This window comes from Pongo pygmaeus, chromosome 1, assembly GCF_028885625.2.
Source record: "Pongo pygmaeus isolate AG05252 chromosome 1, NHGRI_mPonPyg2-v2.0_pri, whole genome shotgun sequence".
In the NCBI taxonomy this organism is placed as follows: Eukaryota; Metazoa; Chordata; class Mammalia; order Primates; family Hominidae; genus Pongo; species Pongo pygmaeus.
The window spans coordinates 222,783,188-222,805,669 of record NC_072373.2 but is presented as its reverse complement, the minus strand read 5'-3'; the positions used below and the strand labels follow the sequence as shown (position 1 = coordinate 222,805,669).

The 22,482-nt window shown below is 43.8% G+C and overlaps 1 protein-coding gene across 12 annotated transcripts in view; it reads right to left on the bottom strand.

The window, feature by feature from the left end:
• RERE (arginine-glutamic acid dipeptide repeats) overlaps positions 1-22,482 on the bottom strand; it is a 466,306-nt gene that overhangs the window by 88,900 nt on the left and 354,924 nt on the right. The window lies entirely within an intron of this gene.

Here is a 22,482-nt window from a genome sequence, read left to right as displayed (position 1 = left end):
AGCCTGGCCAACATGGTGAAACCCCATCTCTACTAAAGATACAAAAAATTAGCCGGGCATGATGGCACACACCTGTAATCCCAGCTACCTGGGAGGCTGAGGCAGGAGAATCACTTGAACCCAGGAGGCAGAGGTTGCAGTGAGCACCTCTGCACTCTAGCCTGAGTAACAGGCGAGACTCAGTCTCAGAAAAAAAAAAAAAAAAAAAAAGAAAGAAAGAAAAGCTCTCTCAGGAGAGAAATTCAGGCAGGCTGTAAAGCAATCACTTGCTAGAGATATTTGTGTAACTAAAAGGGAGCCAAGCGCTGATATCCAAGACAATGAGGGAAAGGCCTTAAAGGCATTTCAAAGACCTTCCCATCAGCCCCTCCCATCATAGGATGAGAAACCTAAGAGGAAGGCCAGGCATGGGGTTTTGCTGCCCTCTGCAGCTTTGGGACGCTGCTTCCCACATGCCCCTCTGGCTACATCCTTGGTTCAAAGGGCTTCTGATATAGCTCAGGCTGCTGCGTCAGAGGGTGCAAGCCATAGGCCATGGCAGCTTCCAGGTGGTGTTAAGTCTGCAGGTGTACAGAGTGCAAGAGTGATGGAGGCTTGGCAGCCTCTGCCAAGATTTCAGAGGATGTATCAGGTGCCCAGGCCAGAAGCCTGCTGAAGAGATGGAGCCCTCACACAGATACTCTACTAGGGCAGTGTGGAGGGGAAATGCAGGGTTGGAGGGCCCACACAGAGTCCCCACTGGGGCACTGCCTAGTGGAGCTGTGGGAAGGGGCCATTGTCTACCAGACCCAAGAATGGTAGATCCATCAGCAGCTTGCACTGTATGCCTGGAAAAGCTGCAGGCATTCAACTCCAATTTGCTGAACCCTTGGGAACTGCCATAGAAGTGGAACTGCCCAAGGCCTTGGGAACCTGCCCCTCATCAGTGTGCCCAGGCTGTGGCAAATGGAGTCAAGGGCTATTTTGGAGCTTTAAGATTTAATGATTGCCCTGCTGCGTTTAGGACTTGCATAGGGCTCAATGCCCCTTTCTTTTGACTGATTTCTACCTTTTGGAATAGGAATGTTTATCCAATGCCTATACCCGCATTGTATCTTGGAAGTAAATAACTTGTTTTTGATTTTACAGGCTCATAGGTGGAACGGACTTGCCTTGTCTCAGATGAGACTTAGGACTTTCGAGTTTATACTGGAATGAGGTAAGACTTTGGGGGACTATTGATAAGGGATAATTGTATTTTGTAATGTGAGAAGGACATGTGGTTTGCAGGAAGCCAGGAATGGAATTATATAGTTTGAATATTTGTCCTCTCCCAAATTTCATGTTGAAATGTAATCCCCAATGCTGGAGATGGGGCCTGGTGAAAGCTTACTGGATCACGTGGGTGGACTTCTCATGAATGGTTTAAGCACCATCCTCTGGGTGCTGTCCTTGCAATAGTGAGTGAGTTCTTGCAAGATCTGGTTGTTTAAAAGTGTGTAGCAGCCCCACCCCCTTGCTCCTTCTTCCACCATGTGATATGGTGTTCCCGCTTCAGCTTCCACCATAAGTAAAAGCTCCCTGAGGCCTCCCCAGGAACTGCATAGATGTTGGTGTCATGCTTGTACAGCCTATAGAACTGTGAGCCAATTAAACCTCTTTTCTTTATTAAAAAAAAAAAAAAAAGATAATGTGTATAAATCACTATGGTATTTAAAATTCACTCTTAATATTTAAAAGAGTGATGGGACAATTTTATTTTTAAATGTCAATGTTTGTAATTTTGGAAGTTAATCCTTATCATTAAAAAATGTCAATTTAAATTTGGGAGTGGGTATGTGCTTTTAGGCAAAATTCTTTTACGGGCTTCATAGGGATAAAATATTTTTCTTAGCTTTGTATCTACCTAAAGGAAGACCCAGAAATTCTTTGGGGTACCAAGCATGCTTCCACATCTCAGCTATATTTAGTCTGGTTTTACCTAACAGAAACACACTGAAAACACTTTCTTGAACCAAGGCAGGTTGCACCATGGAAGATCTTGCCGTATGTAACTGCTGTTCCACCAAGGTACAGACTTTTCTTCATTAGAATTCCAAAGCTGACTATGGCTCTGTTCAAGGACAGTAAAAAGCACAAACTCCTCAGTGTGCCAATTAAAGTGCTTGGCACCTTCCATTCTGTCACTTCAGCCTGGACTCTCGCATACCCACACCACACCCAAAAGCATCTGGACTCTTTTTTACTTATTTTATTTTTCAGCCATCATCTACACATGTAGATGGGCCAGCCCCAACGCCCAGTGGTTGAAGACAATAATATTCATAAGCAGGAAATTACAGAGGTGATCTTGGTTCTGAACCAACTGCAGAAGAAGACAGACAATCGTCTTCCATCAGCAACCACCTGGGGCAGGAACCCCACTTTTTTTTTCATACTTTAAGTTCAGGGATACATGTGCAGAACATGCAGGTTTGTTACATAGTTTACACATACCATGGTGGTGTGCTGCACCCCATCGACCCATCATCTACATTAGATATTTCTCCTAATGCTATCCCTCCCCTACCCCCCCACCTCCCAACAGGCCCCGGTGTGTGATGTTCCCCTCCCTGTGTCCATGTGTTCTCATTGTTCAACTCCCATTTACGAGTGAGAACATGTGGTGTTTGATTTTATGTCCTTGTGTTAGTTTTCACAGTGTCGATGGTCTTTACAATTTGGCATGTTTTTGCAGTGGCTGGCACCGGTTGTTCCTTTCCATGTTTAGTGCTTCCTTCAGGAGCTCCTGTAAGGCAGGCCTGGTGGTGACAAAATCTCTCAGCATTTGCTTGTCTGTAAAGGATTTTATTTCTCTTTCGCTTATGAAGCTTAGTTTGGCTGGATATGAAATTCTGGGTTGAAAATTCTTTTAAGAATGTTGAATATTGGCCCCCACGGTCTTCTGGCTTGTAGGATTTCTGCAGAGATCCGCTGATAGTCTGATATGGGCTTCCCTTTGCGGGTAACCCGACCTTTCTCTCTGGCTGCCCTAAACATTTTTCTTTCATTTCAACCTTGGTGAATCTGAAGATTATGTGTCTTGGGGTTACTCTTCTCATCTGATATGGGCTTCCCTTTGCAGGTAACCCGACCTTTCTCTCTGGCTGCCCTTAACGTTTTTTCTTTCATTTCAACCTTGGTGAATCTGAAGATTATGTGTCTTGGGGTTGCTCTTCTCGAGGAGTATCTTTGTCGTGTTCTCTGTATTTCCTGAATTTCAATGTTGGCCTGTCTTGCTAGGTTGGGGAAATTCTCCTGGATAATATCCCGAAGAGTGTTTTCCAACTTGATTCCATTCTCCGTGTCACTTTCAGGCACACCAATCAAACGTAGGTTTGGTCTTTTCATAGTCCCGTATTTCTTGGAGGCTTTGTTCATTTCTTTTCTTTTCTTTTTTTTTAGAGTCTCGCTCTGTCGCCCAGGCTGGAGTGCTGTGGTGTGATCTCGGCTCACTGCAAGCTCCGCCTCCGGGTTCACGCCATTCTCCTGCCTCAGCCTCCCGAGTAGCTGGGACTACAGGCGCCCACCGCCACACTCGGCTAATTTTTTTTTTTTATTTTTAGTAGAGACGGGGTTTCACCATGTTAGCCAGGATGGTCTCAATCTCCTAACCTCGTGATCCGCCCGCCTCAGCCTCCCAAAGTGCTGGGATTATAGGCGTGAGCCACTGTGCCGAGCCTGTTCGTTTCGTTCTTTTTTCTCTAATCTTGTCTTCACGCTTTATTTCATTAAGTTGATCTTCAATCTCTGATACCCTTTCTTCTGCTTGATCAATTCGGCTATTGACACTTGTGTATGCTTCACAAAGTTCTCCTGCTGTTTTTTTTTTTTTTTTTTTTTTTCAGCTCCATCAGATCATTTATGTTCTTCTCTAAACTGGTTATTCTAGTTAGCAGTTCCTCTAACCTTTTTTCAAGGTTCTTAGCTTCCTCGCATTGGGTTAGAACATGCTCCTTTAGCTTGGAAGAGTTTGTTATTACCCACTTTCTGAAGCCTACTTCTGTCAATTTGTCAAACTCCTTCTCCATCCAGTTTTGTTCCCTTGCTGGCAAGGAGCTGTACTCCTTTGGAGGAGAAGAGGCACTCTGGCTTTTGGAATTTTCAGACTTTTTGCCTTGCTTTTTCCTCATCTTCGTGGGTGTATCTACCTTTGGTCTTTGATGTTGGTGACCTTCAGATGGGGTTTCTGTGTGGACATCCTTTGTGTTGATGTTGATGCTATTCCTTTCTGTTTATTAGTTTTCCTTCCCAACAGTCAGGCCCCTCTGCTGCAGGTCTGCTGGAGTTTTCTGGAGGTCCACTTCAGAATCTGTTTGCCTGGGTATCGCCAGCAGAGGCTGCAGAACAGCAAAGGTTGCTGCCTGAGGAACCCCACTTTTACGCAGAGGTAAAATCTACCAAGCATGTGGATTCTGAGGTTTCGTTTCAGCTACAGTGGAGGCTGTGCTGTGTTGACCGTGTATGCAATGGACACAGAAGAATGAGTGTGCGGCACTTGCCTGCGTCTGCCACCCCAGCTCCAGATCCAACTCGAGCCAGGCTCTGCCTGCTTCTTCGAATACATCCTGCACTCGCTGTGTCTCCTCACAGGGTAGTTCTGCTGTCTGGGGAGCTGATATTGAGTGGGATGATCTGACCTGGATTCCTGAGTACTCCACTTACCACTGCTGCAGCTCTGAACAAATTTCCTTACTATCTCATGCCTACGTCATGTCATGCTCCTCTGTGTTTCCATCTTTCTGTGTGCCCCATGGAACTTCCCCATTCTGCCCAGCACTATGTTCTGGGCATCCAAGTCCACCACTGCCATTAGAACATCATCTTCTTGAGGTGGGGAGTTCCTGTCCAGGGCCATCGGGAGGCCTCTGCACATGACAGGCATTTAATAAATGTCTCTTCGATGACGTTTCCTATTATCAGCATCTGGGCCTTTCAGAGCCAGAAGGGGACTATTTAATTATTATTACTCTCATTTCTTAGTGAGAGGACCAATGACTCTCCCAAGGTACAGCAACTGGTCCAAGGCACAGACTCAACCAGAAAGCAGGTTTACCAACATTTTTGTCTTCTCAGCATAAATATTCTAAAGAAAATAATTACTATTGGGTGCATTTTCCACAGATAGATGAAGCGTTATCTGAAAAAGGTAGAAGTGAGGGAAGGGAATAAAAAGGGGGAAAAAAAGTCCAGGCGCAGTGGCTCATGCCTGTAATCCCAGTACTTTGGGAGGCCAAGGCGGGCGGATCACGAGGTCGGGAGTTGGAGACCAGCCTGGCCAACACGGTGAAACTCCATCTCTACTAAAAACACAAAAATTAGCCGGGCACGGTGGCTAATAGGAAACGTCATCGAAGAAACATTTATTAAATGCCTGTCATGTGCAGAGGCCTCCAGATGGCCCTGGCGCACACCTGTAATCCCAGCTACTCGGGAGGCTGAGGCAGGAGAATCTCTTGAACCGGGGAGGTGCAGGTTGCACTGAGCCGAGATCACGCCACTGCACTCTAGCCTGGGTGACAGAGCAAGACTCCATCTCAAACAATCAATCAAACAAACAAACAAACAAACAAACAAAAAAAAGAAGAAGAACCAGAATTTCTTGTTTTTGAAAAATCAAACTGAAGAATGACTGGACACGATGTCAGCACCACTCACACAGGAAACCTCATGCACGAAACCTCACACAACAGCACTGCAGCTTGGTTAACTTGGGGACAGCCCTGAGACATGAGATCAGCCTTTACGGCCTTCTTCCCAGGCTGGTGGAAGATCAGGCTGCTCTGAATCCAGGCCAGCTGGGATTGGCGGGGCCTCTCAACAGTCAAGAATGGCTAACGGCAGGCAGAAACATTTTGTGGCCTAATAAAGGATCAAAGAAATGTTCCTTACAAAGAGGAAATGAATTATCCACACATCAAGCTCCTTCATGTCTTTTGTTTGTTTGTTTTAGGCCCTTCAGCCTGTTTGGATAAAACATGTTACACTGAGAAAGCATCAAAGAAAATGAAACGACAGTGACATTTAAAGGGAACTCCGTCGGCTAGACAGAGCCTCATTTTGGGTTCAGCTCCAACTTCTCCCTGTTCTGTCTCTCCTGGCCATGGGGAGTATTCACCCACAGCTGACATAAGATTATCAGCAAAGGTTTTAACAAGAACCAGACCTTTCTCTTCTAATCTTTCCCCCAATCCAAAATGTCATGAAAAAACTTGAAAGAATCTTGTTAGAATTTAAAAATATTCTATTATTGTGCCCCTCATGCTGAAAAATGCACATCTAGGTATGAAAAACGCATAGACTGCTCTGTCAAAGACCACTACATGACTGCACTTCCATAGCAGAGATTCCATCTTTCCTTTCAGCTAAATTTAATCTGTCCTAAACTCTGAAAATTATTGAGTCCTAAAGACATTTATTTAGCAGGTCCTAACAATGAGCAGTTTATAGGCAATTGTGAAACATGACCACAAAGATTATTGGATGGGGGTCGTAATCTGAATTTCTAGAAAAATACAGATCACTCTTGACTGACATGAATGATCAGTGGTATCATTTACCCACAATTACTTAAGAGAGAATAGTAACATGGAATGAGAAGCTGCTTCTACCCTGAAGGAGTCACTTTTATAGCTATACAACCTCTACCCTACTCAGTCTCTGTGTGGCAAAACTAGTTTATCCTCCTCATGGCATCTACCTGAATTCATCTTATTTAAGTTAATTTGCTTATTTGTCTGTGGTCCCTATTAGAATGCAAATCCCATGAGAACAGTACCTCCACAGTTATTTCTATTCCCAGAGTTGAGAAGGTGCCTTGTACACAGTCAGTACTCATTGTTGAGTGACTGAGGAGATAAACAGCAGGAATATATTCTACAGCCAACACTAGAATCTGCGATCTTGGTCTACATAGTCTTCCATTCACAAAACTCTATCTTCTCGTACCTTTCCTCCACCTTCAACCTCTCCATGTTAATGCACTTCGGCTCCATTTACCAGTTAACTATTTAGTGATCCCACTGAGGAGCCAGGAGCTCCAACAGCCACCGAGAAGCACAGCACCCAGCAGAGCTGCGTGTGGAGGCAACGCCCACCTCCCTCTCCATGGGACCTAAATGACCAGCATAGCACACGCTTCCCTCCTTCCCAGCCCTTCCTGTATTCCCAGCCCAGTCCAGACTAGACGTCCTTCTGACCAGATGCTCACCTTAGCAAATCCCAACTGACGCCTCGCACGACGTCCCCTAGAGACCTACTGTCCTCTCACACGCAGTTCTCCATATGGCCTCATACCCCAACCCCCGAGCCCTGCTGCAGCTTTCTCACTTTCAGATCCACACAGAATCCCTTTTAACCCCTCCAGTTATAGGGCCAGAAGTTCAGTTTTGTCAACAGTAGCAATCCTGTCTCACCGTCTCATCAACCATGCCCATCCGGGGTCCCCCATCACAGTGTCAACCACTTGCCAAACCCATCTCCTTCTTATCCTGTGACTGGCACCAAAGTCTCTTCCTAGCTAGCTAAGTCTCTTCTTCCATCCTACCTTTCGACAGCACTCTCAGGAACGTGGAAAAGGTTGCCCACGGCCCTTCTAATAGTCTGTGTCTACCATTCTTGGTGCTCTTTATTCCAGCTTAGCCATCTACCGGTAGCCATACCTAAGATGTGAAACTACAGATTTTCCCTATTTACTGCATAGCTACCATGACCCCCACAACATCCCTCTTCTTGACTGTGTCCCTCAACTCCTCTACCACTTCTGTACTGGTTTCCCATGTTCTCTATGCAGCCTGGGGCTTAACTATCCATTATTTCAACAATGCAGTCAATACTCACTACCTCAGCTGGGCACAGTGGCTCATGCCTGTAATCCCAGCACTTTGGGAGGCTGAGGCGGGTGGATCACTTGAGGTCAGGAGTTGGAGATCAGCCTGGCCAACATGGCGAAACCCCGTCTCTACTAAAAATACAAAAATTAGCTGGGGTGTGGTGGCACGTGCCTATAATCCCAGCTACTCAGGAAGCTGAGGCAGGAGAACCGCTTGAACCCGGAAGGCAGAGGTTGCAGTGAGCTGAGATTGTGCCACTGCACTGCAGCCTGGGTGACACGGCAAAACTCCATCTCAAAAAAGAACAAAAAAAAATACTCCTTGCCTCAACATCCCGACCTCCCACCAATTTTCTAGCCCAATCTTCCACCCACTTTGGCTGCATATTAGTGTCCTAACATCCTGGGACATTGGAAACTTGTACCCCAGATGAATTAAATTGGACCCAAGTCTCTGCTCTGTGTCTCTAAAGTTCCTCATGTGACTCCAGCGTGCTCCTAACAGTGTGAAGTGCTGCTGTACACTGACAGCTCTCAACGTCTCTCACTAGGAGCATAGTCCTGATCCAGTCCAGTAGTTCTCAGGGCCTGGATGCCCATGTCCCACCCCAGAGATTCTGCTCTGACTCACTGGGGTACAGGCCAGCATTGGGGCATTTTCCAGTTCTCGCAATGACTCTAATGCACAGCCAAGTTTACAAGACATCCTCAGCCCACCTCCACTCTTCCAATGCTACTGCCAGACTGGTCTTCAAGGGCAGCTCCAGTCCTATCCTTCCCCACATTCAAAAATATATAATTTTTCCTCGTTTCCTGTTGAATTAAACATAAACTTCTCAGTCAAAAGTGGGAGGCTCTGAATTAGCTACCTCACATCCTCCCCCTCCCATAAGCTTCATCCAAACTGGGCAACTTGCTACTAACCAACCACTCAAATTCTTTTAGCCCTTGTTCTCCAATTAACCTCTGTCAACTCTGCCCGGTGAAATCCTATCCATCCTTCAAGGTCCTCTCAAATAAGCCTCCTCTACAGCACCCTTCCTGATCTCCCTGTCCAAGAGCAGGGAGCAGCTGCTCACCTCAGCAGGCCCTGTGAGCCCCAGAACACCATCTGAAGCAAAAGAGGCACTCAAAACAAGTTTCCAATTGTGTGGCTGCTGTCCCCTCTCTAGATTCTGTGGTGATAAATCCAACTCAGGCACTCATTTACACCCACCACCAAAATCAGTCAAGGATACCACAGTGGGATGGCATGTCGCCTGCCATACTGCCAAGCAATTACCAAGGTTGGTGGTAACTCCTGCAGAGATCTTAGCAGTGAAAGAACAAATGCAGTTTGTTTAAAGTCACTGATACGCTCCCTTCCTTTTGTACACAGAAATCAATAATGTTTTTTCTAAGTCTTGTTTCCAAAAAACTAAGCCAAATAAAAAAAAAAAAAGTCACTTGAATAATAGAAGAACAAACTAACAACGATGGGAACAGAAGATTCAACTAGAGGAAGAATTATGAGAGCAAACAGTGGATAAAAGGGTCTCAAACATCCAGCAGAGCCCTGCACACAAGAGTAGGAATGGAAACGCAGTAGAATTAAATTCAGTATAAGGTGAAAAATAAAGACCTTCCTTTTTCCAGTATATTTTTAAGGTAAATTTAATTATCCAGAAACAGACAAAAATGTTTGCTCTTCACCTTCAAGAATCCACCACCCCTTTTGTGAAGATACTCAGGCTCAGCAGAGTGCACCCCTACACATGCCCATCTTCATAACGGCGGAATGCCTGAGTGCCTAAGATGTTCAAACCAGTGGAGAGCAGCATGGTGTGATGCTCACGGACTCCTCTAAATGAGTGAGCAACCGGATTACGCATCTCAGGGTGTGGCCTAAAAGCAAGATAAATCTACGTGGATCATTTGAATGTTTTACAGATATTTAAGAAGAGAGGGAGAGAGAGGAAGGGAATGTGAGCTGATTATGAAGTCAGAGAATTTAATGAGGGAGACAAGCTACCAAGGTCAGATTGCTCTGGGGTCATAAACTTGGAAAGTGACTATGAAGCTGACAAAGAAGTTGGGCTGTCTCAAAGGACGATCTGAAAATAATTTTCTACTTTTGTTATTGCTAAAGTACTGGAGAATTTCATTTCCATGGACTGGACTGAGCGGTAGGATCCCAAAAATCCAGAGCCCACCCCACTCTTTAAGCTGCTCTGAGAATTGGAACAGCTCTGCCTGATGAAGTCAAGACTTCAACGTGGGAGAGATCACCACAGATCAGAGCTCCAGGTCTTCGCTAGGCAAAGCTCCTTTATTTCTTAGATTAATGTTAGGTGGGTTTTTGGTCCAGGTCAACCAGTTTCCCAAACCTTTGCTTATCCTTTGCTTATCAAGACCTCCTTAGGCCGGGCATGGCGGCTCACACCTGTAATCCCAGCATTCTGGGAGGCCAAGGTGGGCAGATCACTTGAGGTTAGGAGTTCAAGACCAGCCTGGCTAACATGGTGAAACCCTGTCTCTACTAAAAATACAAAAATTAGCTGGGCGTGGTGACACACGCCTGTAGTCCCAGCTACTAGGGAGGCTGAAGTGGGAGGATCACTTGAACCCAGGAGGCAGAGGTTGCAGTGAGCTGAGATCACACCATTGCACTGGTCCAGCCTGGGCAACAGAGCAAGACTCTGTCTCAAAAAAAAAAAAAAAAAAAAAAAAAAAAACTTTTAAAATTCATTTTCTAAAATTCTCTTTGAAAACTGGATAACCAAGCTTACTTAGCTCTGTCACCCTAACTAATTAGAGGCCCTATCTGAAAAAAGAAAATGAGTAATACTTAGGATGAACATGTCTGTTTGGAAAGCAGTTTATTAGCAAATGTGTGACACCTCCACAGTTTTTAATATTAAACCACTGTTTTATATTAAACAGTGGTTTAATTCTGAGGTGCAGAGAAGACTCCAAGCTGCTGTTGAGGGGAGCACAAGGGACAGAAGAGCACAGAGCACGGCTGCGGTGATGGGCCATCCTTCCTCCTACTCTGGTGCAGTCTATGGTACTCATTAGCCTGCGTCTCTGCAGCCTAGGAGATTTGGTTTCATTACTGTCAATGGCAAAGCTTAGAAAAATAAAAGTATGATCAAAACTTACAAATCAGCTTCAAGGGAGATCCCAGAACTTTCAGTAACAAAAGGACACTGTGTGTGTGTGTATGCACACATGCATGTGTACACGTGTGTTTTCAAATTTCTTAAACAGGAATGACTCTGTTAGCTTTAGATAAATCATGTGGCCAATTTTTCACCTGGGAAGTGAAAGGATGGGGCAGGCAGCAGACCAAGACGGGCTTAATCCTGACCTCCTTTCAAACACAGCTGCTGGCACCTTGGAATTTTCCTCTTCCCTTTCCTTCTCCTTTTCCTATCATTTTTTAGATTAAAAAAAAAAACTTAAGACTTGCTGGGTGTGGTGGCTCATGCCTGTAATGCCAGCACTTTGGGAGGCCGAGGCAGGTGGATCACAAGGTCAGAAGTTCGAGGCCAGCCTGGCCAACATGGTGAAACCTCATCTCTATTAAAAATACAAAAATTGGCTGGGCGTGGTGGTGTGAGGATGTAATCCCAGCTACTTGGAAGGCTGGGGCGGGAGGATCGCTTGAACCTGGGAGGCGGAGGTTGCAGTGAGCCAAGATCGCACCACTGTACTCCAGCCTGGGCGACAGGGTAAGACTCTGTTTCAAACAAACAAACAAACAACAACAACAACAAAACCCCACAAAACTGAAGACTCAAGAAGGGGAGTGGGGAGATCATACTTTCTTGAGGCCACACAGGTGGCAGCCAATCTGAGTACTGATACCCGCACCTCTGACTCTCGGGCCAGTTTTCTCTCCACAAACCACCAGGCCTGTTTTTCCTGCTTTTGCCCACCAACCCACCCCAAAAATGAGTTTTCCATATAGGAAAGAGAAGAGCCTGGCTTATCTTCTTCAGGAGGTAACTGTGCCTTCCCTAGAGAGCTCAGGTGCCAGGATGTCAGCAGCCCTCAGACAGCAGAGCCAGGAGCGACACGGGGCAGTGGTGACGAAGCTGTTCAGGGCAACTCTGGGCATTCTCCTATTTTCAGAATAACAATCTTCCTGGTGTTCTTAGCAGCATGATTCCTTTTTTTATTTTTATTTTTTATTTTTTAGAGCCAGGGTATCGCTCTGTCACCCAGGCTGGAGTGCAGTGGCGAGATCACGAGGGAGCACGATTCCTGAACTGGGGGAACAGTGCTGGGTTGTGTGGGAAGGTGTATTAGAACAGCCAGATTCACCTGTGCTGCCCACTGAGCTCTTTCCTTCTCCATCACTCATTCTCCCATAATAGAACATCTCAACCACACGTATCATCAGTACACATCAGGTGATGTTGGCAATGAATGAGTTTTTTAAATTGGAATTTAGAAAATAAAACCACAAACTGGAAGGAGTTTGTTGCTCCTTCCAAAGAAAGCTACTGAGAGGAAAAGAACAGGGACACATCCAGTTAATTAACTCTCAAAGGAGAAGCGTCCCTAGACTGTGGCAGCTCAAGAGCTCAGCCAAAGAGGTCACTGCACTGCAGCAATGTGAGGTTTCTCTTCTGTTCCACCCACTCAAATGATATTTTCTGATTATCAATCCTGCTCCAGGTGCTGGGCCAGGTTCTGTGAATACAAAAGGAATTAAACTACAACCCTGCCCTCAAGACTTCCTAGTTTTGTGCGGAGGCACCTAAATGAACTTGTCATCCCAACCTGGTGCAGCAGGGCCTGCAAAATGCAGTGACGTCCAGGCCTTCATCAGTCATGGGCCACTCCTCATTCTAAAGTGCCTCGTGAGCACCCTAACCTCTCAGAAGAACGAGTGTTGGGGAAAGAAGAATATCAGAACACTACTAGGGAACGCTAAACTTGGCCCAGCATTCTAGTTAGTCACTGCACATAGCATCCATCCTCCAGACATTAAGAATAATCACCACAGGCCTAGAGCAAGCAAATGCCAGCTGACAAGGGAAGCTGGCCTCTTCTGTCAAACAGCAGTATTAGAGGGACTCTCCCCTGAGCTGAGTCTCAAAGCCAGGGTATTTAACTCAAGAAAGAAAGATTTTTGAGACGACTCTTTTCATTAGGTGGTATAATTCAGAGCATGACATCTGCAGTTTTAAGTTTTCCACAGTGTTCACTTCCTGAATTAAAATTTGTTAGGACAGGCTGATAACAAGAGTAATGACTACTCCAAGATAGAGGTACAGCAGGTACACTTTTCTTTCTAGGTATTTTCTTGCACCTACTCAGGAAAAACAGCTCCTCTCACAAATGCTGAATTTATAGTAAACATATATAGTAAATATTGTCTAAACCAGTTACAAAACAAAAACGCTTCAATCTTGACACAATGAGCAGCTGCAGAAGTCAGAGGAATGCATGACTCAGAGTCCTATATAACTGAAGGCGTAAAAACACTGTTATGAGAGATACGATGTTAGGAGAAAACAGAACAGCCCTCAAGAATTCCTCATTAATTTGATAATGTAATTTAACTGTGAGGTACAAAATAGAAGTGAACATCTCTGGTCTAAGATCCTGGTGGCCTTCTGACTTCATCTTCTCCATCCACTCCAGGGCATCTTTGCTCTTCCTGGAACACTCTCAGGCATGCTCCCACCTCAGGGCCTTTGCACTCAGTTTCCTTGGCCCAGAATTCTCTTCCCCTATGTATCTGCAAGGCTAGCTTCCTCACTTTTTAAGGTCTTTACTCAAAAGTGAACTCTCCGTGGCTACCTTAAGAAAAAGTTCAACCCCTCTACCTGGTATTTCATATCACTTTCCTGCTTTTAATTTTTTCAGGACTAATACACTATATATATATGTCACTTAGCAAAATTGTTTTAATCTATCCTCCTTCCCCACTACAATCTCAACTCCATGAAGGCAGATAATTTTGTCTGTTTTGTTCACTGCTGTATCACCTGGCAGAGTGTCAATGCTCTACCAATATTTCCAGAATGAAAGAATGAATGAATGAATGAATGAATTTCAACTAGTGAGCTAAAATCAGAACTGAATGAGAAACTTGGTAAGTAGGAAGGAATCATTCTATCTTCATGTTCACACAGAGTCAACATCACAGGAAGAGCAAAACCAACACCAAACTCCTCTGCAAGGAACGCAGATCCAGAGAGACAGATCCTGAGCCCCCATGCTCAGGTGGTGAGGCCAATATCAGGCACTGTCTTTCTCCCCTTATAACCACCAAACACATGCTGCTTCCTGATAGCTCAGTACTTTGCCTCGTAAATATGGAAAACACACTAGAATTCACCTATATAAAGGTACTTCGGAAAAATGCCTTAAGGCAAGTGCAAAAACAAAATCAAATCTAAGTGTCAATTAGTTGCACGCAGGGTGTTAGGAAAAGAATAACAAAACACTACTAGGGAAGATACAAAATAGGCTGGCACTCTAGTGAAGATGGCAATTAGGGGGTTACCAAGGCCATCACTACTTCTACCTAAGGGAGACTTACTTACTTACTTTATTTATTTATTTATTTATTTTTTATTTATTTATTTATTTTTTTTTTTGAGACAGAGTCTTGCTCTGTCACCCAGACTGAGTGCAGTGGCACAATCTTGGCTCAATGCATCCTCTGCTTCCTGGGGAGGTGATTCTCCTGCCTCAGCCTTCCATGTAGCTGAGATTACAAGCACGCGCCACCATGCCCAGCTAATTTTTGTATCTTTAGTAGAGACAGTGTTTCGCTATGTTGGCCAGGCTGGTCTCGAACTCCTGACCTCACTTGATCTCCCTGCCTCCGCCTCCCAAAGTGCTGGGATTACAAGCATGAGCCTCTGCGCCTAGCCTAAGGGAGACTTTAGATTTAAGACAGAAGTATGCCAGGAGAGAGGAGGTGGCTTTAAATGAATGACTTCCTCTCATGGTAGGGTTCTCATTTTTCACTTCCTGTTTCCTTCTCCCAACATTCAATTCCAGTTACCAATGTAATATGTCTCACCTGTGAAAATGTAAGACTCCAATGTCACTATACGTAGAATGTTCTAAGCACACACATTAAAACTGACTCCAATTCTGTTGCTAAGAAACTGCACAAGAAAAGAGTTTTCCATCCTCTTCATTTATAAAATAACCACTCTATGAGAGAACAAATGCAATCTCTCAAGTCCCCTTGTGCCTTGTTCTCATTTTTTAAATGAACAGAGAAAGATGATAGACAGTGGCTGAAAGTGTATGCTACCTCCATTTTTTTACATGCCCTTGAAAATGAGATGGAAACATGGCTTCAATAACCCACTGCTCTAGTATTTATTAATCTTTCAAGCTGAAGACTCCCCCCATTACTGCCCTTACTCCCCGCTCAAGCAAAAATGAAAAATACACCCAAAAAGTGCTCTTAGATTTACAAAGATGATCCCAAGCAGCCAGCAGTAATTGAAGGTGTGCTTATATTCAATGTGGGGTTACTTTCCAGGTCTCTGTATAGCCCTAATGCCTAAACACAGACGTGTGCACATGCATGCGTGTGCACGCGCACACACACACACACACACACACACACACACGGCCCTAAAGAACAGCACAAGGTATGCTGGCTTTTATTTTTTTAATCTAAAAGTAGGGCTGGGGATGATGAACTTAAAAAAAGTACTGGTTAAAGACAGTAAGAAAAGAATAATCTTGTTAAACACAAAGAGCAAAATGGGCATACTAACTTCTTTGGCCACAGCATAAAGAGGAAGCCTAGAAAGTAGTGAGCCATGGATGTGAATGGAAAGGTCACAGCTGAATCTGTACATTTATCCCACAGGTGACTTCTACTGACATGAACTACTGAAATATATTTTTGAAATATCTCTTACCTTCTAGTAAAATGCTTGTCCTATTTCATTTACTAAAGGATTTTAAAAATACATTTCTCTTTAGAGCTTGTTAAACAGTAGTATCTTTCTGCAAACTAACTGACAGAATTGACTGCCTTACACCAACTTTTCTGTGCATATAATTGATTTTTAATTTGCTGTCTCATTTCCGAAAGGACTTGACAATAAATTCCACTCTATCCATACTATTGACTTCTTTAAGCAAGGGTTTGGTTCAAAGGCTGATGGGAATTAACCATAGGAAAAATAGTCCAATTTTATTAATAGTTGGAACTTCAGGCAAATCTCACTTGAATCTACATTTTTCTTTTTTAATATTAAGGGCTAATTCTTACTATAGGTCACATTAAGAATACATAATATGGAGTAATATGTACATATGTGTAATATATCAACATTTCTATTTCTCTTATTTTTCCTACTCTCATATATACAAATTTAGCTCTTCATAAGAAACAGTACCACTGTCATTTAAAACTGGAGGAAGGGTGGTTAGTAGAGAGGAGAACCTACTGTGATTCAATTTAAAATGTACTAAGTACCTACTATGTGACGCAGTAGATACATTGTATCTGTATTTTGGGTTAATGGCAAAGGTTCCAAATGAATTGTAAAAATTTTCAAGTTATAATTTCTTTAGAAAGATAATTTCAATGTTCTGACTCAACTCACATGTATGCAAACCTGTACACATACGTAAGTTGACAATGACATAAAACCACGTACGTACATAAACAAAGACCAGAAGAGAGCAAGAAGCCAGCAAATGAGACGATAAAGCCAGACACTGTGAGACGACGTGTTAGTGGTGAGGTTTTAAATTCCCTTTAATGATTTTAGGATGTTGTTCTAACAATAAAAAAAAAATCTGCACAAAATCCTAAAAAGAATAAGAAAGTGAAAAGGTTCATACTAGATGACCTACAAGACTCTCCTATCATCATTGTTGAATGACTACATAAAATGGTCAACAACTCTGGAAATTTTACCATTCCTAAAATAAGTATAACTAAGCCTTCCCCTATATTGTGGTTGTAAAATTTTAAAACAAAATCACCAAGATTATTAGTATCTGAAATCCATGTAACCATAACTACAAGCTCTGAGAGCCTCTCTCTCTCTTTGTCATTGTCCTCCTTGCTGTTTTCACCTCCACAACCTCCTGCTGCTATTGGACCTTAACTGGGATTTTGCTGTGAATTCCATTTTCCTCAGCTGCCACGCAAACAGTAAATAAAATTCATTGTATTTTTGCCCCACTAAGCAGCCCTGTCTTCTGGCACATTCAGATGCCTAGCTTGAAAAGAGTGAACAATGAAAACAATGTTTTCTCAAGCAGACATTCCAAAAAGGGCATAACAAAGGCATCTGGAGATGCTGCTGGGGAAAGACACCCTGCAAATAGTTGTGTGTATTCTGTGTAAGTAATTCCTTGACCGGCCGCACGGGTTCACTGGATTACAAATACTTAGAAAATTACTTTGCCATCTCATGTCAATTTTGAAAGAAGGATTTTCATTTATATTTATGATAGACTGAGCTTTAAATTGAAGGAAGATTTAGATGTTTTAAAATTTATGAGCTTGTAAATAAATCCATGTACATGGCCAATTAAGGTTTATCACTACCACAGATTAACTATCTTTGGATAAAAATTTCAGAGCTTATTTGTATCTAGGTTGTTCACCTCAATGTATTACATCAGAATTGATATAAAATATTTAATGGGTAGTGTATTTCAAGATAAAAGCTATAGTTATCCAAGATGAAATAAAAACACCCTGTAGTAACATGGTAAGCAACAGAACCTTCACTTTGTGCAACACCTGGATTGTTGCAGAAAGCTAATTCAACATGAAAATAATTTTAAAAACCAAAACACAGCTAAGTGGGTAGGAAGCAAAGAGTGAGATGCACAGCTCAGTGGAGCACCCAATCTTACAATCTTGCAAGTCAAACCAAACTCCACAAGGAAAATGCAGGCCCTGAATTTTAAAAAGAATTCAATTAGCATCCCCAGTATTTCCATAATCAACAGCTGAATGCTAATTAAGAGCACAGCATCAAGCGGCAACGGAATCCCAGTGCAATATGCACCAACACAACAGCAGCAAATGCTACCGTCAGCTCGCATGCATAAATAAACAGAATTAATAACCACCCAAGCATGGAAGGGTGACTTAATCTGTTTCGATTAGGTGCAGTTCAGCCTGGGGCCTTTATGTTATATTTGAATGTGTTCATCATGTTTAATTAAAAACCTAATAATCTAAGGTTTGTTTTGTTTGGGGTTTTTTTTTAATGTTTTAATCTGTATTTCCACCTCTTTATCTTCCTAAGTTCTACCAATCTGGATGACTTCCTGAAAAGGAACAGTATTTTTAGCATAATACATGTGAAATTGGTTAACCATCAATGTAACTCTCAGAGGCAGAAGGCAGCCATTTACTTTGGCTCCACCCTTGCCCATACCTTGGTATTTAAAGCTTCACAAACTGACCTAGCATTTCTTCCAAAATGCTTCTCTGATCTAACCAAGTTTACTTAGCCTGAAAGACACGACCCAGGTGTTGCTCGCAGACACTCGGCAAAAGCAAAATTAATTTGCAGTATCCGGTACAGAATTTGACAGAAACTGGCACATTTTGGCTTCAGTTCAAGATTTGAAGTGTCTCAGCTCCAAAGCAACTTCAATTAGGAACATCATACATGCACATTGTCAGAGAAATAAACTGAGAGTTTGAGATGAAAGGCCTCCTATTGTGTGATTCTGAGGTCTAAGATCTCCAGAACTCATGATTATCTGAAAGACCTAGGAAGAAGAGGTCAGGTGATAGGAGGAGGAGGAAGAGGAGAAGGAGGAGAAGGAAGAAGAAGAAGAAAGAGTTTAATGTGTGAGCTTTTTCCAAAAGTACTTTTATATTATTATTTTTTTTGGAGACAGAGTCTCGCTCTGTTGCCCAGGCTGAAGTGCAGTGCCATGATCACGGCTCACTGCAGCCTCGAACCCCTGGACTCAAGCGATTCTCCAACCTCAGCCTCCCAAGTAGCTGGGACTACAGGCACATGGCACCATGTTCAGCTATTTTATTATGTTTTTAATTTTTTGTGGAGACAAGGTCTTGCCGTGTTGACCAGGCTCCAAAAGTAAAATTTTTAAGGTTGGTTTCTGAGGCATGTAAAAGTTTTTCTCTTTAATGTGCTGATTCATAACTATTAACTATTACAAGTTTTAAAATGCTGGATTGAAGACACTCAATTATAGTGAAGAACTTTTTAAAAGGATTACCTCGAACAAAGAGTCATCAATATTCTTCAAGCCTCTCATATGAAGAGAAATTATCTTCATCATTAAGTCCTTACCCTTAACAAGTTTACAAACTCGGAGGACAATCAACTCAGAAATAAGACCGCAAGGAAATAAGACTGCAAGGAATGAAGAGCTGGGGATCAGAAGTCAGCACGAGCAGGCAGAGGATGAACTGCCAAGCGAGAGACGCGCAGAGGGGAGACAGTGCGAAGAGGGAGCACTGGCCGCGGAATGGGCCAGGAACGGAGCTGAGCCTGGAGAATGAGTAGGGTCTGCACTGGCATGAGAGGTTAGCTTCTTCATAGAGCAGCAGGCCTGCCAGGCCCAGGAGGTGCAGAGGCCCAGCCTGTCCGCTGCACAGCAGGGAACTCACACCTTCAGGTGCTTATTTCACCAACCCTCTCACAGAGCAGCTGCTTCAAAGCATTCATGTAAAAATGCCAAGGGAAACCCGTTCATCAAGACTGTTGTAGTCAGATCAGACAGTGGGTAGTTAGAACAAATTAATATGCCAGCGGCAGCAAAGTTTAATAATAAGTAGCCAGGCATTGTGGCTTGCCTGTAGTTCCAGCTGCTCCGAGGCGGATGTGGGAGGATCACTTGAGCCCAAGAGTTTGAGTCCAGCCTGGGCAACATAGCAAGACCCCCATCTCTTAAAAAATAGTAATGATAATAATAAAAATAATAATTAGGATGTTCTAAGTACACAGAAAACTGGGAGGAAAAAGGGGGAGGTAGGCCCATGTATTTATGTTAGCTGGGACACCTTTGTTTTGCTTATTCCTGTGATTCCTGAGGTGAGAAAATGTGGTAAATTCAACAGAAGGGGGCCACATGAACACAGCAGGTGTTTTTTCACAGCCAAAGCCAGGCCAGGGTCAAGAGGGGACTGCCTTGTTGCCACATAAATCTCTTCAAAGATTTGATTTGGATCCATTCACCAGAAGCTTCCTTCAACCTCTCAATTATTCAGTCAGTCTCTCTTCTTCACTGCTGAGGTTTTCAAAGTGAAGCTTCACTTCCTACACATAAGGGAACCATTTGATCCTGAGGCTCTGCAAGGGCTGGATGGCTGCCAAGACATTTTTCAAACCAAGAAGCAAACATGATAAAAATGACCCCAAACGGATACGGATGTATACAGTTAAGGATCACTATTCCATACTCAAAGTATTCACCACTTTGGAGTCCTGTTTTGTTTTTCAAAATAAACCAGGCTCTTTCTGATGTGCAAAACTTCCCTCTCAGCTCACGGCGACAAATCCCCAAGCAGCAGCAATGGGGAGACAATCAACAGCTGCCTGATGTTACAAGCAGGCGCTGCAGAAAAAGGAAAGCAGCTTTCTCTTCAGCAGGAAGAGAGGACTTTGGCTGTGTATTTTTAAAATTCCAGAGGGAATGAAAGGTCACAAGAGAAACGAAAGAAGGGAGAGAGGAGAGCCATGGCTAGCGAGGGGCTGGGAGGCATGAGTGAGGAGTGGGGAGGGTGGGAGACACCAAGAAGAGGCAGAGAGGTGGCGAAGGAGAGAGGACGCCAAAGGGCCTGGAGACTGAAGAGAGAGATGGCCAGGAACTGAGGGAGAGGCAGAAGCAGAAGCAGCCGTGGATCGCAAGCTGACAAGGCCCTGAGGCCGCCTAGGCCAGGCTGAGGGGAGTGAAGGCAATCTCACAAAGGGTGGTTAAATGACCACAGTCTATACACTTGTTCCATCCTTTTCATCTCCTTATGTGTTTCTTCCACACAGGCTTTTCGCAGAATTTTAAAACCTTGTCAATCAGATCTCCTATCCACTCCTCACATAAAGAGGCTTACGGTAAAAAAACAGTATCATTATGACTTCTCAAAACTGAATTTAACGTTGTCTAAACATTTTTAAATGTTTAAGATGTTTCTTTCTCTTTATTAATCACGTAAGATTTTTATGTTTTTGTTTGTTTGTTTTAAAACAGCTTCATGAACTCCATAAGTCTGATGAAGTTAAAGTCTTAAGGGACTATTCAACAAGCACTCCATTACCAAACCCTAGGGCCATTTCAGTGCGTCTCAGCTCCGCCTAGCTTTTCCCATTCCTCGGCCCTTGCCCACCCTCACCCACAGCCATTCTAGGAGCAAATTCTCTTTTCTCTGCCTTCAAGGTGCAGCCTGGATCTCGCTGCTTCTTATCACGACCACTGCTGCCACACCACCCAGCCACCAGTCCCAGCCTGATGTGCAGCAACCCCCAGAGACCACCGGACTCAGCAGCCAGAGTGAGCCCCACTGTCGGAGCAAGTCACTCCTCTGTTCAGAAGCTGCTCATGTGGGGCACATCACCACGCCCTGACGGCGGGCCAACAGGTCACACCTGATCTGCTCCCTCTGGGACACCCCTCCCACAAGCCCACCGCCCACCTCTCCTACCACTCCCCTCCTTGCTGTGCTGCAGAAACATTCCTGCCTACTTCTTGAACATGCCAAGCATGCTTTCACCTTAGGGCCCAGAATTCTCTAATATCCAAAAGGCTGCCTTCCTCACCTTACTAAGGTCTTATCTAAATGTTACTTACCAGGACTTTCCTGATCCTCCCTTAGCTAAGACAGTACCCCACCCAGCTGATTCTCCCTCATCACCCTATTCTGTATCTGCTTCACCACCCCCTGACACATACTCATTTACGAAGGTCTCCCCTCTTAAAACTTAAGACTCCCAAGGAGGGACAACACCTGGCACGCAAGCAGGCACTCAGTAAATATTGCTGAATCAATGAAAGAGCGGGATCAGGAAAGCACATACAATTTCTAAACATTCTTTCTTAGCATATTTTAAAATACAGGAGAGGAACTTGCAATCAATATGTGTATTAGTGCCAGCCTTCATTTAAATTTCATTCGACCTGAAAGGCAAATGTCAAGCGGTAACATTCATACTGAAGACTGTATTTCAAAAGCACAAAAAATCCGTAAGTCGTTTACAGCAATGCCTTTTACAAGTCACAAGATGGAGATGTAGCTTCATTAAAACTGTCTGCTGGATGGGAATCCATGGGTTTGCAAGGCTGTATTTGTGGGCGCATTTCTCTCTCCCCACTTCCTTCAACAGGCCACAGCAATACAATCAGTATGTGAAATCCAGTATATTTATTTCATCAACTCTCTGCTTCCCGCTTGTAATCAATGTCGTTTAGGAGGTCAGGGGTCTTACAAGCCCTATAAAAACAAGCCACCAAGCCAAGCATGGTGGAGCATGCCCACAGTCCCAGCTACTCAAGAAGCTGGGGCAAGAGGACTGATGGAGCCCAGGAGTTCAAAACAAGCCTGAGCAACACAGCAAGACCCCCTTCTCTAAAATAATTACGATTAAAAAAAAGACAAGTCACCAACCCTACTTTAGGTTATATGTCCACGGGTTTTAACATGCTGTGTCTTTAAA